This window comes from Rhea pennata, chromosome 4 (genome assembly GCF_028389875.1).
Source record: "Rhea pennata isolate bPtePen1 chromosome 4, bPtePen1.pri, whole genome shotgun sequence".
In the NCBI taxonomy this organism is placed as follows: Eukaryota; Metazoa; Chordata; class Aves; order Rheiformes; family Rheidae; genus Rhea; species Rhea pennata.
Window position 1 is genome coordinate 2,511 of NC_084666.1, and position 16,514 is coordinate 19,024.

The 16,514-nt window shown below is 64.8% G+C and overlaps 2 long non-coding RNA genes across 5 annotated transcripts; both read right to left on the reverse strand.

Moving 5' to 3' along the window:
• Positions 1–642: 642 nt before the first annotated feature.
• LOC134139991 (uncharacterized) lies at positions 643–8,830 on the reverse strand. Of its 3 annotated transcripts, XR_009958304.1 has the most exons (5): positions 7,444–8,830; positions 6,851–7,063; positions 5,908–6,045; positions 1,226–1,352; positions 643–809 (listed from the first exon to the last, which is right to left on the reverse strand). It is a non-coding gene; the product is annotated as an uncharacterized LOC134139991 (long non-coding RNA). The 3 variants fall into 3 exon arrangements; XR_009958305.1 differs by lacking the exons at positions 643–809; positions 1,226–1,352 and having other exon boundaries at positions 5,818–6,045; positions 7,444–8,825; XR_009958306.1 differs by lacking the exons at positions 643–809; positions 1,226–1,352; positions 5,908–6,045 and adding an exon at positions 6,072–6,227 and having other exon boundaries at positions 7,444–8,826.
• Positions 8,831–9,311: 481 nt separating this feature from the next.
• On the reverse strand, positions 9,312–16,293 carry LOC134139994 (uncharacterized). 2 transcript variants are annotated; one of them, XR_009958309.1, is made up of 5 exons: positions 16,107–16,293; positions 15,514–15,726; positions 14,571–14,708; positions 9,895–10,021; positions 9,312–9,478 (listed from the first exon to the last, which is right to left on the reverse strand). It is a non-coding gene; the product is annotated as an uncharacterized LOC134139994 (long non-coding RNA). The 2 variants fall into 2 exon arrangements; XR_009958310.1 differs by lacking the exons at positions 9,312–9,478; positions 9,895–10,021 and having other exon boundaries at positions 14,481–14,708.
• Positions 16,294–16,514: the final 221 nt, after the last annotated feature.

Genomic DNA, 16,514 nt, shown 5'->3' on the forward strand with positions numbered 1-16,514 from the left:
CTAACCGAGCCCTCCGAAAACGACCTCTTCGTTTTACAGGGCGCACGCTTTCTCTCTCTCTCCCTCTCTCTCTGTTTTCCTCTCTCCCCCTCTTTCCTTTTCTCTCTTTCTCTCTCTCCCTCTCCCGTAACTCTGGCCGCTTCACCATCGTTCCCCGAAGATAACGATTTGCTGCCCTGCAGCTTTTAAAAGAGGACGTTTTGTAGACATACAAAGTCACGCACCCAGAAGTACACGTACGGAGCAGACTTGTTTGGGAGCTGCACAGGCCTCCCGTTACACGTTGGTGACCTATTATTCCGCTCGCTCTTAACGGCGATCCTGCCTAGTCGGGAGGAACGGGTTTTCCTTTGGGGGAGACGGGGACAGCTCTCAGCCGGTCCCGGTTGATTTTATTACTTCAGCTTGCTTACGTTTTCCTGGTCTCTTCTACTTCGGCCGCGCCAATTAACCTCAAAAGCGTCACGCCTTTCCCCTTCTATCCACGCGCGTGCGATAACAAAACAAAATAGAAACGACCAAAGCAAAACTAAGGCAGATGCCGCTAGCGATACCCACGGGGTAGGAACGGCTTGCTTGGGCCTCGGCGCTGCCTCCGGGAGGCCAAAATAACTAACAGTCACTGTCGAGAGTTACCTTGACTCGCCCGTGGCGGAACACCTGCCGCTACCCTGGCAGCTGCTGGGGATACCGAGGGTCCGCTGCGTTTCTGCCTCCTCGTTTCAACCCCGTCCCTTGGGTATTAATCCCCTACACGCCGTTCGTCCGGCTTCCCTCTCCGTCAGCATTTGCTGTCGTTGGTTCCAGCTCTGTAACAAAGAGAGAAACTGGCATTTTGCTGGCAACGAAAGGCTTAGATTTACGCGCGTTCTTTTTCTCTTTACTGTGTCCCTGTTTTTTTTTTCTCCCTCCCTCCCCCACCCCCCCCCGAAAGGAAAGGGCTTAATACAGCACTTTGTATCACACAGTACAGGGTAAACTGTTTGGAAACGCTGCATACAGCCAACAGGGCTAGGTTATTAGACAGGCAGGCGCATCACCTGACACTTACCTACGCCGCCTTCCGTGAAACCTTGTTTTTATTCCGCTTCGGTATTATCGTTACTGCTCCGCATCCTTTCTCAAAGCCTTGCACGCACGCTCTTAACCGAGAATTCTCTCGGCCCTTAACTACACGGAAGAGCGACAGCACTCGATGTGCCGGTCTCTCTTTCAGACCTATTACCTTCTCGATACAGCTCCCGGACTCCCGTTGCGCTCGGATGCTCGCCTCACAGGTGGCGACCAAAGCGAACGGCTGGGTCGCTGGGTCTAGCCGCTTCTCTTGGAGATGCCCCCTTCCGGGGACTACCCTGCCAGACAGACCGAGAAGGCTGATGAGGCCACGAGGGTACCGGGTTTTAGACACTACTTCCCCGAGGCCCCGAGGGTGACAGACGCAACCGCTTCTCTTCACGTTACTCACAGCCACGTTCATCTATTACTTAGGACAAAACCGGTTCTACTTTAAGAGGGGACTGTTGTTCGCTTAAACTTTGCAGAGAGTCCATAACCTGCTACGCATCCTCTCTAGTCCCTTCTGCTTTCGCAATGCCCGTGGTAAGGAAAGGCTGTTATTAATAGCACCCATTCTCCCGCAGGCCGGGGTAAGCCATTTCTCTGCTCTGAGGAGGTGCCTGAAAAAAGCCAGGCTCTTTTCTGTAGCATCCCTGGGGCTTCCCAGGGCCCATCAGTGCTCTCTTAGGCTTTTCCCGAGCCTTTTATTTTACTAGGCGACTCCTTAGCCTGCAGTTTCATGTTAACGCTCCCCTGAAGCATTGCGCACAGCGCAGTTATCCCAGACCAGCCGCATCTTGCGCCTACAGAGAGTTCCGAGAGGCGGCTCAGGCGAAGAGAGGGAAAAAATCGGTTTGGCAGCTGTGCCGTCACCCGTCAACGTTTCTCAGGCTGTGCCTGGCTGGGGGCGGGGGCCTCAGGAGGCTCTGGGAGCCTCTTTCTTCTACCCATCCGCCCGCTTGCCCGGCCACGCTTCTCAAGCGAATGACTTGGGGCTGCGCTCACCGCGCCCGACCCGAGTTCTCCCTCGGCCGCTTTGGCGCAGAGGGTTCAAGCCTCCCGGGACTCAGCAGCGCTCCGGGGCCCGCCTGCGGCCCCGCTCCTCCGGGCTGCGCCCCGAGCAGCTGGGCAGGAGCCGGGGCCCTAAAGGCGACACGTGGCGAGGGGGGGTCGGACCCGCGCTGCGGCACACGCGGCGCCGCGCAGACCCCGCCCGGCGCTCCCGGCGGGGCCGAGCCGGGCCCCAGCCCCCGCCGCCCCGAGCCCCGCACCGCCGCCTCCGCGCAGCCACGGCCTCAGCGAGCAGGCGGCAGCCCGACACCCGCGGCCACCCGAAGGGGCGCGCTCGCCTCACGGGCACCCCCCGCTCCTCCACCTCAGGCAGCCTCAGCCCGCCGCCGCCGCGCGAAAGCTCCGTCCCTGCTCGCCGCCATGCTGCTCCCCGGCGCCGCGCATGCGCCGCCCGCCAACCGGGCGCAGCCGCAGCAGCGGCCCGGCGGTCGAGCACCGCGCATGCGCCGGCTGCGGCCGCGGCCGCGGCGGGAGGGGCGGCGGGAGCGGGGAGGAGGCGAGAGCCGGGGCGGCGCTCTCGCGGCTCCCGCGTGCGAGCCGCAGGGCGCCGCGGCCCCGCGGGGCTCGCCCCGAGCGGCGAGCGCCCCGAGGCTGCTCTGCCCGTGCCCGAGAAACCGACGGGCATCAGCGAGCAGGCTCCGGGGCCGCTCCGGTGCGAGAGTAGCGCGGAGCAGCTCCGGGGCGGCACTGACCGTCCCCGCGACCCCAGGGAGCAGCGATAAGGAGAAGCGCCCTGCGCTACCGGTCCATGAGCACCGGGAAGGGGCGAGGAGCCGGGCCCGTGCGCTTACCTGCGGCCGAAAGAGCGGAGAGGCGCGGCAGTGCGCGCGTCTGCTGCCGGCGGTATTCTCCGCACGCAGGGGAGGCCGGGGGGGCGGCAGTACTGGCTTCTGGACCCGCGAGAACAGCAGTGAGCGGGGCGGGAGGGAGTGCGCATGCGCGGCCCCGTCTACGGGTGCAGTACCGCAATGCGGACATCTGAGGGCAGTAGTGAGCGGGCCGAAGGGAGTGCGCATGCGCGGCCCCGTCTACGGGTGCAGTACCGCAATGCGGACAGGCGAGGGCAGCAGAGAGCGGGGCGGGATGCGGTGCGCATGCGCGGCCCCGTCTCGGGTGCAGTACCGCAATGCGGACATTTGAGGGCAGTAGTGAGCGGGGCGGGAGGCAGTGCGCATGCGCGGCCCCGTTTCAGGTGCAGTACCGCAATGCGGACAGGCGAGGGCAGCAGTGAGCGGGGGATGCGGTGCGCATGCGCGGCCCCGTCTACGGGTGCAGTACCGCAATGCGGACATTTGAGGGCAGTAGTGAGCGGGGCGGGAGGCAGTGCGCATGCGCGGCCCCGTTTCGGGTGCAGTACCGCAATGCGGACATTTGAGGGCAGTAGTGAGCGGGCCGAAGGGAGTGCGCATGCGCGGCCCCGTTTCGGGTGCAGTACCGCAATGCGGACAGGCGAGGGCAGCAGAGAGCGGGGCGGGAGGCGGTGCGCATGCGCGGCACCGTTTCAGGTGCAGTACCGCAATGCGGACAGGCGAGGGCAGCAGAGAGCGGGGTAGGGAGTGCGCATGCGCGGCCCCGTCTACGGGTGCAGTACCGCAATGCGGACAGGCGAGGGCAGCAGTGAGCGGGCCGAAGGGACTGCGCATGCGCGGCCCCGTCTACGGGTGCAGTACCGCAATGCGGACATCTGAGGGCAGCAGTGAGCGGGGCGGGAGGCGGTGCGCATGCGCGGCCCGTCTACGGGTGCAGTACCGCAGCGCGGACAGGCGAGGGCAGCAGAGAGCGGGGCGGGAGGCGGTGCGCATGCGCGGCCCCGTCTCGGGTGCAGTCGAGCACTCTCGAAACGAGGTGACGGTAACGAGCACTGCAGCGGGCAGGGCGTAGGCGCTTTCCCGCCTCAGGTGCGCGCCTGTTTTTTTTTCGACCCTCGAGGGCAGCGGTGAGCGCGGCGGAACGCAGTGCGCGGGCGCCTGCCATATCTGTTGCAATACCGCTTTATCGACGGGCGAGGGCAGCAGTGAGTACGGCGGAACGCAGTGCGCATGCGCTGCCCCGCAGTAACGAGCGCCTGAGCAATATGGCCGCGCGGCAGCGCAGCGGCGAAAGAACTACCGCTGCCGGCATGCCGCGCGGCACGAAGATGGCGGACCGGAAGCCCAGTGTCGGAAGACTACCGCTCCCGGCGTGCCTCGCGGCACGAAGATGGCGCACCGGAAGCCCAGTGTCGGAAGACTACCGTTCCCGGCGTGCCGCGCGGCTGCCGCGCAACGCTCCAATAACTTTGGCCCTACGGCCGGCCCGTCCCGCGCCGTCCCCCAATACCCTCCGGCGCTCCCGCGACCGGACCCGCGGCAGTTCCGACACCGCCTCCGCCCCTTCCCCGCAATCCTGCCTAGGGCTTCCCCTCAGCTCCCTCCTCCCGCTCCCACACGCGATCCCCAGCTGGCCCAAGACGCCCCCCTCTTGCGCCCCCCCCACCCCCGCGCGCACCCCCTTTCTCCCCGCCCTCCGCAGCCCCGGCGCACCCCCTGCCCTCCCGCAGCCTCGGTGCGCCGCTCTTCCACCCCCCCCCCCCCCCCGGCAGCGCGCACCGCTTGTGCCCCCCCCCCCCGCCCCGCACGTTCCCATCCGCGGGGCCACGCGCCGGACCCGCGGCGCAGACCGACCCCCCTGACACCCCTCACCTCCTCCGCGCTGCAGCCGCCCTGCCGCTTCCAGCGGGCGCTGCTCCGCACCCCGGTTCCCAGCTCCCGGACCGGCCCCGGCGCCAGCTCGCCCCAAACGCTGCTCCGCTCCTGGCCAGGGCCCACCCCCGCCATCGCCAGCAGCGGCCCCCCCCCCCCCCCCGGCCCCCCCCGGGCCGCCTCCCAGCCCCGGCTCCCGCAGCCGCAGCCTGTCGGCAAGGGGGCGGCAGCAACGGCCCTCAGCCCCGGCGGGGGCTCCCAGGGCACCAGAGGCACCCCCGCTCCCGGGAGCGGCTCCCTGAAAGCTCAAGGCAGAGCCCCGGAGCGCACGGGGAGCAAAAGGGAGCGCTCGGGGCACAAGGGAACCGAGCGGGACCTGTGGGGGCCACAAAGGTAGAGAAAAGGCGACGACAGAGCAAACGGAACGATTCTGGGGGCACCGAAAGGCAGGAGGAGGGCCCTGGGGGGCACTCGCCAAACTCTGCGGCAGACGACAAAGCTAAACGGAGAACTCTGGCGCGGGCTGCAAAGCAAACGCAGGGCCCCGAGGCACACGGGGGCCTTGGGGGCAGCCCAAACCGTGAACTGAAGGCTCCTGAGGGTACCAGAGGGCAAACGCGGGGCTCTGGGGCAAACCAAAACACAAACAAAGGGCCTCGGGGGCACACCATCAGGCACCTCACAGGGCTCAGCGCGGCTGACGGCACGGCGCCCGCAGGCTCTCCCCGTTCCCACGGGCGCTCCCAGCTCCAGGCACGCAGTGGCCCTGGCTGCCCCCACCACGATGGGGATCGCCCCCCGCCCAGAGTCCCGAGGGTCCAGGCCACGCAAGGGCGATTCCCCACGGCCCCGTCAACGGCACCGAGCTCCCCGGGAACCGCAGGCGCTCCGAAGCGCAAGGGGCTCGGCCGCCGGCTGCGGGCCCCAGGCGCAACGCGTAACCCTCTCCCCCCGGGCATCGTCCTCATGGCAAAGGCACAGCCAGAACCACAGGCACGAGCGCAAAGAATTAAAGCAACCGTTTATTGTTTTGCCGTGCAGAAACACCACCTGGGAGCGAGCCAGCCACCGAGCTGGACGCCGGCACGCTTTCCCTTACCTTGTGACACCCAGAGTCCTCACCGGCGTCCGTCCGTCGGGGAAGGGTCAGCTCCCGCTGCCGCCCTTGACGCGGCAGGTGTCCGAGTAGCCGACGACCTACCCCTTCCGCTTTCACCTTCAGGGAGAGCACTCAGCTCTGAGAACGGAGAGGACGACGCCTGAGCTCGCCTGTCTGCGCGCTTCTGCCCTGCGCCAGGCTAGAGCCCTGCAGGACGCTCGTTGCACAGCGCTCGGCTCGCCCGTCCCATCGCCGGTCTCGGTGGCACGGGCCTGGGCCGCACGAAGCCCAGCCCTGAGGTCTGCGCGCAGAGCCGAACGCTGGGTGCAGGGGAAGGTTACAAACCCAAAGGAGGGCGGGCTGGACGAGGAGACGGGGAACGGAAGCGGACGGATCCGCATAGCACGGACAGCCCTCGCCACGCTCCGAGCCCGCTCGCCTGCCGGGCTGCTCGCCTGTTTGCCTACAGCTCCGGGGCGTCCGCAAGAGCCGGGGCGCACGCACAGGCCCAGGCTGGAGAGGAGCCTTGTGTTCCGTCACGGCACTTGACTATTCCCCGTGCGCTAGCCCCTTTCAGATGCTTAACCCCAAATGCTCTCAGCCCTTAACAACTTCAGTACCCTGGGCACCTGGTTCGTCCACGCTCTCAAACCCTCCTTGCTCTTTCCTGTCCTGTTTGAAACTCTCCCAGACCGCCCCCACCCTCAGACCACTGTCCTGCAAACAAATCAAGCCGCCGAGGTCACTGGGAGATTCTCAGTTCAGTGCTCCTCCCTCCCCTCCCCTCCCCTCCCCTTCCTCCCCAAGCTTTCGCTATAGCTCCCTAAGCCGGGCAGAACGCAGATCCTCCCTTAAGCACCCCCGTAAGCGGTTTTTATTCCCAAGTCGCTCTTACGACATGAGGCAGCAAAGCAAGGCAAAGACACGTGGGGTCGCAGCTTACCCATGTAGCCGCAACAAAGTCTTGTTTTAGGCCTCGCTGCTTCTTCCAGGTGAGTGACCAAAACACTGCTCCACGCAGGCACCTAAGGCTTCACACAGACCTGGTGGCTCTGCTAGCAACAGCAGCGCCATAGCGACCGGGCCACCGGTTGTGGGGTTTGTTAGACGCTGAGCTAGGCGACCCGTCCTTCAACTGAGACTAGAAGCAGGTGTGCTGTGAGAAACAGAACAAGAACGCAGAATGTGAGCCAAGCAGATAACCGTGGTGTCTGCTTGTGAGAAAACTCTATCAAGGGACATAACCAATCGCTTTAGCAGCTGGAGCGCGTGCTTGTCGCTGTATACCCAATCACCGCGCTGTGTGTGTCGCGTGCACAACTCGTGCTTACTGTATCGATAGATATATTTTGCCTTCTGACATGGATAAACGTCTTCTGATCAGAACCTATCAGGAGTCCGTGCAATCAACCCCTTCAACCGGTCACTATCCCCCTATCCCCTCCCCCCCCCCCGCCGGCCCCTGCCCCCCGCCTCCTCTGCTGCTCCGTGAACTGCAGCTTACTACTCCACGGTTCGGGTACGGACGCTGCCAACCTTCCTACTGTCAAAGGCTCCTCGTCGGCAACAGGCAGAGAACTCGCCAAGACCGGCATTCGGATTCTCCCGAATCGGCTGCTCTCGGCGCGTCACCTGCCGAGGTCGGAGGGCGGCAGCCTGCAGTTCTTCACGACGGCCCGTCGTCGTTCCCTGCTGTTCAGAATGCCGAGGATTAACGCAATTTAGAAACACAAAAATACTACCGCCGTACGGCGTAAAGCCGAGCTAAAGTTTCCGCAACCTCTCTGCGTCCGACAGAAGGAGCCACGCGCGTCAGCGCCTACAGCTCGAGGCCGCCGACCCCTCCCGGGCGACGTTCTTCCGGCAGGCTCCCTCCCCGAGCGCCTCGGCCTCGCCTAAGGGTCTCCCTCGGGACATTACAACTTAGCCGGCCAGCACCTGTCGACGCAGGCACCGTAAAATCCATCACCCTACGAAAGTACGGAGCAAAGCAAAGCTCTGCGGAAAATCGTAAGAATCCAAAGGTGCTTCTAAGCACAAAAGCAGCTCTAACGCAAACACGCGCGCGCGCACGCGCGCAAGGTAAACGAGAACGCGCAACCCGCAGGTACCGCTTCCCCCAGCCCTGCTCTGGGGGCTACGACGACACTCGGGTTTGCTGCGAAAGGGAAGTTAGACTAAGTAGCCGCTAGAGATTAATCTGTCAGAAACCTTCTCTGTCCGCATTTTTGGGCGCAACGTGCTCTGCCCCTCGGTCAACGCAGACACGCGCAACATCCCCTTCCTGTAACACCCGCACAGTAACCCCCTGCTCGGTAAGGTTAGTGCTCATCGTGCCGCTCGGACAGATGATCCCCTGCTGTCTAGTCCTAGGCCTGGCGTTACCACTTTAGAGGGACCTGAGCGCGTCGGACCGCCTCTGTGCTGTCAAAGGGAGAAGTATCGCAGACAGTTACAGCCCAGGGCGCTGCTAAACGGTCTTTCTCACAGCCAGAGAATTTGCGTTCCGGCCCCAAAGGGGACGCGAGGACGGTGCCGTTGGCACCCGCTTTCCCTTACCGCTCTTTTCTGACGGTGCTGCTCCCACAGAGTCACCAGATGCGGAAAGCATTACTGGAAAAGGCTCGCCTCGTCCTAGGAATTTGCGGGCAGGAGATGCTAATTCATTCCACGAGGCTTTAAACGAGGCTCTAACGTCTCCTCCACCTACGGGCTTCCTCCTCCCCCAGATGCCATTGCCAGGTAACTAGCTGCGGGTTGCGCTAACCGAGCCCTCCGAAAACGACCTCTTCGTTTTACAGGGCGCACGCTTTCTCTCTCTCTCCCTCTCTCTCTGTTTTCCTCTCTCCCCCTCTTTCCTTTTCTCTCTTTCTCTCTCTCCCTCTCCCGTAACTCTGGCCGCTTCACCATCGTTCCCCGAAGATAACGATTTGCTGCCCTGCAGCTTTTAAAAGAGGACGTTTTGTAGACATACAAAGTCACGCACCCAGAAGTACACGTACGGAGCAGACTTGTTTGGGAGCTGCACAGGCCTCCCGTTACACGTTGGTGACCTATTATTCCGCTCGCTCTTAACGGCGATCCTGCCTAGTCGGGAGGAACGGGTTTTCCTTTGGGGGAGACGGGGACAGCTCTCAGCCGGTCCCGGTTGATTTTATTACTTCAGCTTGCTTACGTTTTCCTGGTCTCTTCTACTTCGGCCGCGCCAATTAACCTCAAAAGCGTCACGCCTTTCCCCTTCTATCCACGCGCGTGCGATAACAAAACAAAATAGAAACGACCAAAGCAAAACTAAGGCAGATGCCGCTAGCGATACCCACGGGGTAGGAACGGCTTGCTTGGGCCTCGGCGCTGCCTCCGGGAGGCCAAAATAACTAACAGTCACTGTCGAGAGTTACCTTGACTCGCCCGTGGCGGAACACCTGCCGCTACCCTGGCAGCTGCTGGGGATACCGAGGGTCCGCTGCGTTTCTGCCTCCTCGTTTCAACCCCGTCCCTTGGGTATTAATCCCCTACACGCCGTTCGTCCGGCTTCCCTCTCCGTCAGCATTTGCTGTCGTTGGTTCCAGCTCTGTAACAAAGAGAGAAACTGGCATTTTGCTGGCAACGAAAGGCTTAGATTTACGCGCGTTCTTTTTCTCTTTACTGTGTCCCTGTTTTTTTTTTCTCCCTCCCTCCCCCACCCCCCCCCGAAAGGAAAGGGCTTAATACAGCACTTTGTATCACACAGTACAGGGTAAACTGTTTGGAAACGCTGCATACAGCCAACAGGGCTAGGTTATTAGACAGGCAGGCGCATCACCTGACACTTACCTACGCCGCCTTCCGTGAAACCTTGTTTTTATTCCGCTTCGGTATTATCGTTACTGCTCCGCATCCTTTCTCAAAGCCTTGCACGCACGCTCTTAACCGAGAATTCTCTCGGCCCTTAACTACACGGAAGAGCGACAGCACTCGATGTGCCGGTCTCTCTTTCAGACCTATTACCTTCTCGATACAGCTCCCGGACTCCCGTTGCGCTCGGATGCTCGCCTCACAGGTGGCGACCAAAGCGAACGGCTGGGTCGCTGGGTCTAGCCGCTTCTCTTGGAGATGCCCCCTTCCGGGGACTACCCTGCCAGACAGACCGAGAAGGCTGATGAGGCCACGAGGGTACCGGGTTTTAGACACTACTTCCCCGAGGCCCCGAGGGTGACAGACGCAACCGCTTCTCTTCACGTTACTCACAGCCACGTTCATCTATTACTTAGGACAAAACCGGTTCTACTTTAAGAGGGGACTGTTGTTCGCTTAAACTTTGCAGAGAGTCCATAACCTGCTACGCATCCTCTCTAGTCCCTTCTGCTTTCGCAATGCCCGTGGTAAGGAAAGGCTGTTATTAATAGCACCCATTCTCCCGCAGGCCGGGGTAAGCCATTTCTCTGCTCTGAGGAGGTGCCTGAAAAAAGCCAGGCTCTTTTCTGTAGCATCCCTGGGGCTTCCCAGGGCCCATCAGTGCTCTCTTAGGCTTTTCCCGAGCCTTTTATTTTACTAGGCGACTCCTTAGCCTGCAGTTTCATGTTAACGCTCCCCTGAAGCATTGCGCACAGCGCAGTTATCCCAGACCAGCCGCATCTTGCGCCTACAGAGAGTTCCGAGAGGCGGCTCAGGCGAAGAGAGGGAAAAAATCGGTTTGGCAGCTGTGCCGTCACCCGTCAACGTTTCTCAGGCTGTGCCTGGCTGGGGGCGGGGGCCTCAGGAGGCTCTGGGAGCCTCTTTCTTCTACCCATCCGCCCGCTTGCCCGGCCACGCTTCTCAAGCGAATGACTTGGGGCTGCGCTCACCGCGCCCGACCCGAGTTCTCCCTCGGCCGCTTTGGCGCAGAGGGTTCAAGCCTCCCGGGACTCAGCAGCGCTCCGGGGCCCGCCTGCGGCCCCGCTCCTCCGGGCTGCGCCCCGAGCAGCTGGGCAGGAGCCGGGGCCCTAAAGGCGACACGTGGCGAGGGGGGGTCGGACCCGCGCTGCGGCACACGCGGCGCCGCGCAGACCCCGCCCGGCGCTCCCGGCGGGGCCGAGCCGGGCCCCAGCCCCCGCCGCCCCGAGCCCCGCACCGCCGCCTCCGCGCAGCCACGGCCTCAGCGAGCAGGCGGCAGCCCGACACCCGCGGCCACCCGAAGGGGCGCGCTCGCCTCACGGGCACCCCCCGCTCCTCCACCTCAGGCAGCCTCAGCCCGCCGCCGCCGCGCGAAAGCTCCGTCCCTGCTCGCCGCCATGCTGCTCCCCGGCGCCGCGCATGCGCCGCCCGCCAACCGGGCGCAGCCGCAGCAGCGGCCCGGCGGTCGAGCACCGCGCATGCGCCGGCTGCGGCCGCGGCCGCGGCGGGAGGGGCGGCGGGAGCGGGGAGGAGGCGAGAGCCGGGGCGGCGCTCTCGCGGCTCCCGCGTGCGAGCCGCAGGGCGCCGCGGCCCCGCGGGGCTCGCCCCGAGCGGCGAGCGCCCCGAGGCTGCTCTGCCCGTGCCCGAGAAACCGACGGGCATCAGCGAGCAGGCTCCGGGGCCGCTCCGGTGCGAGAGTAGCGCGGAGCAGCTCCGGGGCGGCACTGACCGTCCCCGCGACCCCAGGGAGCAGCGATAAGGAGAAGCGCCCTGCGCTACCGGTCCGTGAGCACCGGGAAGGGGCGAGGAGCCGGGCCCGTGCGCTTACCTGCGGCCGAAAGAGCGGAGAGGCGCGGCAGTGCGCGCGTCTGCTGCCGGCGGTATTCTCCGCACGCAGGGGAGGCCGGGGGGGCGGCAGTACTGGCTTCTGGACCCGCGAGAACAGCAGTGAGCGGGGCGGGAGGGAGTGCGCATGCGCGGCCCCGTCTACGGGTGCAGTACCGCAATGCGGACATCTGAGGGCAGTAGTGAGCGGGCCGAAGGGAGTGCGCATGCGCGGCCCCGTCTACGGGTGCAGTACCGCAATGCGGACAGGCGAGGGCAGCAGAGAGCGGGGCGGGATGCGGTGCGCATGCGCGGCCCCGTCTCGGGTGCAGTACCGCAATGCGGACATTTGAGGGCAGTAGTGAGCGGGGCGGGAGGCAGTGCGCATGCGCGGCCCCGTTTCAGGTGCAGTACCGCAATGCGGACAGGCGAGGGCAGCAGTGAGCGGGGGATGCGGTGCGCATGCGCGGCCCCGTCTACGGGTGCAGTACCGCAATGCGGACATTTGAGGGCAGTAGTGAGCGGGGCGGGAGGCAGTGCGCATGCGCGGCCCCGTTTCGGGTGCAGTACCGCAATGCGGACATTTGAGGGCAGTAGTGAGCGGGCCGAAGGGAGTGCGCATGCGCGGCCCCGTTTCGGGTGCAGTACCGCAATGCGGACAGGCGAGGGCAGCAGAGAGCGGGGCGGGAGGCGGTGCGCATGCGCGGCACCGTTTCAGGTGCAGTACCGCAATGCGGACAGGCGAGGGCAGCAGAGAGCGGGGTAGGGAGTGCGCATGCGCGGCCCCGTCTACGGGTGCAGTACCGCAATGCGGACAGGCGAGGGCAGCAGTGAGCGGGCCGAAGGGACTGCGCATGCGCGGCCCCGTCTACGGGTGCAGTACCGCAGCGCGGACAGGCGAGGGCAGCAGAGAGCGGGGCGGGAGGCGGTGCGCATGCGCGGCCCGTCTACGGGTGCAGTACCGCAGCGCGGACAGGCGAGGGCAGCAGAGAGCGGGGCGGGAGGCGGTGCGCATGCGCGGCCCCGTCTCGGGTGCAGTCGAGCACTCTCGAAACGAGGTGACGGTAACGAGCACTGCAGCGGGCAGGGCGTAGGCGCTTTCCCGCCTCAGGTGCGCGCCTGTTTTTTTTTCGACCCTCGAGGGCAGCGGTGAGCGCGGCGGAACGCAGTGCGCGGGCGCCTGCCATATCTGTTGCAATACCGCTTTATCGACGGGCGAGGGCAGCAGTGAGTACGGCGGAACGCAGTGCGCATGCGCTGCCCCGCAGTAACGAGCGCCTGAGCAATATGGCCGCGCGGCAGCGCAGCGGCGAAAGAACTACCGCTGCCGGCATGCCGCGCGGCACGAAGATGGCGGACCGGAAGCCCAGTGTCGGAAGACTACCGCTCCCGGCGTGCCTCGCGGCACGAAGATGGCGCACCGGAAGCCCAGTGTCGGAAGACTACCGTTCCCGGCGTGCCGCGCGGCTGCCGCGCAACGCTCCAATAACTTTGGCCCTACGGCCGGCCCGTCCCGCGCCGTCCCCCAATACCCTCCGGCGCTCCCGCGACCGGACCCGCGGCAGTTCCGACACCGCCTCCGCCCCTTCCCCGCAATCCTGCCTAGGGCTTCCCCTCAGCTCCCTCCTCCCGCTCCCACACGCGATCCCCAGCTGGCCCAAGACGCCCCCCTCTTGCGCCCCCCCCACCCCCGCGCGCACCCCCTTTCTCCCCGCCCTCCGCAGCCCCGGCGCACCCCCTGCCCTCCCGCAGCCTCGGTGCGCCGCTCTTCCACCCCCCCCCCCCCGGCAGCGCGCACCGCTTGTGCCCCCCCCCCCCGCCCCGCACGTTCCCATCCGCGGGGCCACGCGCCGGACCCGCGGCGCAGACCGACCCCCCTGACACCCCTCACCTCCTCCGCGCTGCAGCCGCCCTGCCGCTTCCAGCGGGCGCTGCTCCGCACCCCGGTTCCCAGCTCCCGGACCGGCCCCGGCGCCAGCTCGCCCCAAACGCTGCTCCGCTCCTGGCCAGGGCCCACCCCCGCCATCGCCAGCAGCGGCCCCCCCCCCCCCGGCCCCCCCCGGGCCGCCTCCCAGCCCCGGCTCCCGCAGCCGCAGCCTGTCGGCAAGGGGGCGGCAGCAACGGCCCTCAGCCCCGGCGGGGGCTCCCAGGGCACCAGAGGCACCCCCGCTCCCGGGAGCGGCTCCCTGAAAGCTCAAGGCAGAGCCCCGGAGCGCACGGGGAGCAAAAGGGAGCGCTCGGGGCACAAGGGAACCGAGCGGGACCTGTGGGGGCCACAAAGGTAGAGAAAAGGCGACGACAGAGCAAACGGAACGATTCTGGGGGCACCGAAAGGCAGGAGGAGGGCCCTGGGGGGCACTCGCCAAACTCTGCGGCAGACGACAAAGCTAAACGGAGAACTCTGGCGCGGGCTGCAAAGCAAACGCAGGGCCCCGAGGCACACGGGGGCCTTGGGGGCAGCCCAAACCGTGAACTGAAGGCTCCTGAGGGTACCAGAGGGCAAACGCGGGGCTCTGGGGCAAACCAAAACACAAACAAAGGGCCTCGGGGGCACACCATCAGGCACCTCACAGGGCTCAGCGCGGCTGACGGCACGGCGCCCGCAGGCTCTCCCCGTTCCCACGGGCGCTCCCAGCTCCAGGCACGCAGTGGCCCTGGCTGCCCCCACCACGATGGGGATCGCCCCCCGCCCAGAGTCCCGAGGGTCCAGGCCACGCAAGGGCGATTCCCCACGGCCCCGTCAACGGCACCGAGCTCCCCGGGAACCGCAGGCGCTCCGAAGCGCAAGGGGCTCGGCCGCCGGCTGCGGGCCCCAGGCGCAACGCGTAACCCTCTCCCCCCGGGCATCGTCCTCATGGCAAAGGCACAGCCAGAACCACAGGCACGAGCGCAAAGAATTAAAGCAACCGTTTATTGTTTTGCCGTGCAGAAACACCACCTGGGAGCGAGCCAGCCACCGAGCTGGACGCCGGCACGCTTTCCCTTACCTTGTGACACCCAGAGTCCTCACCGGCGTCCGTCCGTCGGGGAAGGGTCAGCTCCCGCTGCCGCCCTTGACGCGGCAGGTGTCCGAGTAGCCGACGACCTACCCCTTCCGCTTTCACCTTCAGGGAGAGCACTCAGCTCTGAGAACGGAGAGGACGACGCCTGAGCTCGCCTGTCTGCGCGCTTCTGCCCTGCGCCAGGCTAGAGCCCTGCAGGACGCTCGTTGCACAGCGCTCGGCTCGCCCGTCCCATCGCCGGTCTCGGTGGCACGGGCCTGGGCCGCACGAAGCCCAGCCCTGAGGTCTGCGCGCAGAGCCGAACGCTGGGTGCAGGGGAAGGTTACAAACCCAAAGGAGGGCGGGCTGGACGAGGAGACGGGGAACGGAAGCGGACGGATCCGCATAGCACGGACAGCCCTCGCCACGCTCCGAGCCCGCTCGCCTGCCGGGCTGCTCGCCTGTTTGCCTACAGCTCCGGGGCGTCCGCAAGAGCCGGGGCGCACGCACAGGCCCAGGCTGGAGAGGAGCCTTGTGTTCCGTCACGGCACTTGACTATTCCCCGTGCGCTAGCCCCTTTCAGATGCTTAACCCCAAATGCTCTCAGCCCTTAACAACTTCAGTACCCTGGGCACCTGGTTCGTCCACGCTCTCAAACCCTCCTTGCTCTTTCCTGTCCTGTTTGAAACTCTCCCAGACCGCCCCCACCCTCAGACCACTGTCCTGCAAACAAATCAAGCCGCCGAGGTCACTGGGAGATTCTCAGTTCAGTGCTCCTCCCTCCCCTCCCCTCCCCTCCCCTTCCTCCCCAAGCTTTCGCTATAGCTCCCTAAGCCGGGCAGAACGCAGATCCTCCCTTAAGCACCCCCGTAAGCGGTTTTTATTCCCAAGTCGCTCTTACGACATGAGGCAGCAAAGCAAGGCAAAGACACGTGGGGTCGCAGCTTACCCATGTAGCCGCAACAAAGTCTTGTTTTAGGCCTCGCTGCTTCTTCCAGGTGAGTGACCAAAACACTGCTCCACGCAGGCACCTAAGGCTTCACACAGACCTGGTGGCTCTGCTAGCAACAGCAGCGCCATAGCGACCGGGCCACCGGTTGTGGGGTTTGTTAGACGCTGAGCTAGGCGACCCGTCCTTCAACTGAGACTAGAAGCAGGTGTGCTGTGAGAAACAGAACAAGAACGCAGAATGTGAGCCAAGCAGATAACCGTGGTGTCTGCTTGTGAGAAAACTCTATCAAGGGACATAACCAATCGCTTTAGCAGCTGGAGCGCGTGCTTGTCGCTGTATACCCAATCACCGCGCTGTGTGTGTCGCGTGCACAACTCGTGCTTACTGTATCGATAGATATATTTTGCCTTCTGACATGGATAAACGTCTTCTGATCAGAACCTATCAGGAGTCCGTGCAATCAACCCCTTCAACCGGTCACTATCCCCCTATCCCCTCCCCCCCCCCCGCCGGCCCCTGCCCCCCGCCTCCTCTGCTGCTCCGTGAACTGCAGCTTACTACTCCACGGTTCGGGTACGGACGCTGCCAACCTTCCTACTGTCAAAGGCTCCTCGTCGGCAACAGGCAGAGAACTCGCCAAGACCGGCATTCGGATTCTCCCGAATCGGCTGCTCTCGGCGCGTCACCTGCCGAGGTCGGAGGGCGGCAGCCTGCAGTTCTTCACGACGGCCCGTCGTCGTTCCCTGCTGTTCAGAATGCCGAGGATTAACGCAATTTAGAAACACAAAAATACTACCGCCGTACGGCGTAAAGCCGAGCTAAATTTTCCGCAACCTCTCTGCGTCCGACAGAAGGAGCCACGCGCGTCAGCGCCTACAGCTCGAGGCCGCCGACCCCTCCCGGGCGACGTTCTTCCGGCAGGCTCCCTCCCCGAGCGCCTCGGCCTCGCCTAAGGGTCTCCCTCGGGACATTACAACTTAGCCGGCCAGCACCTGTCG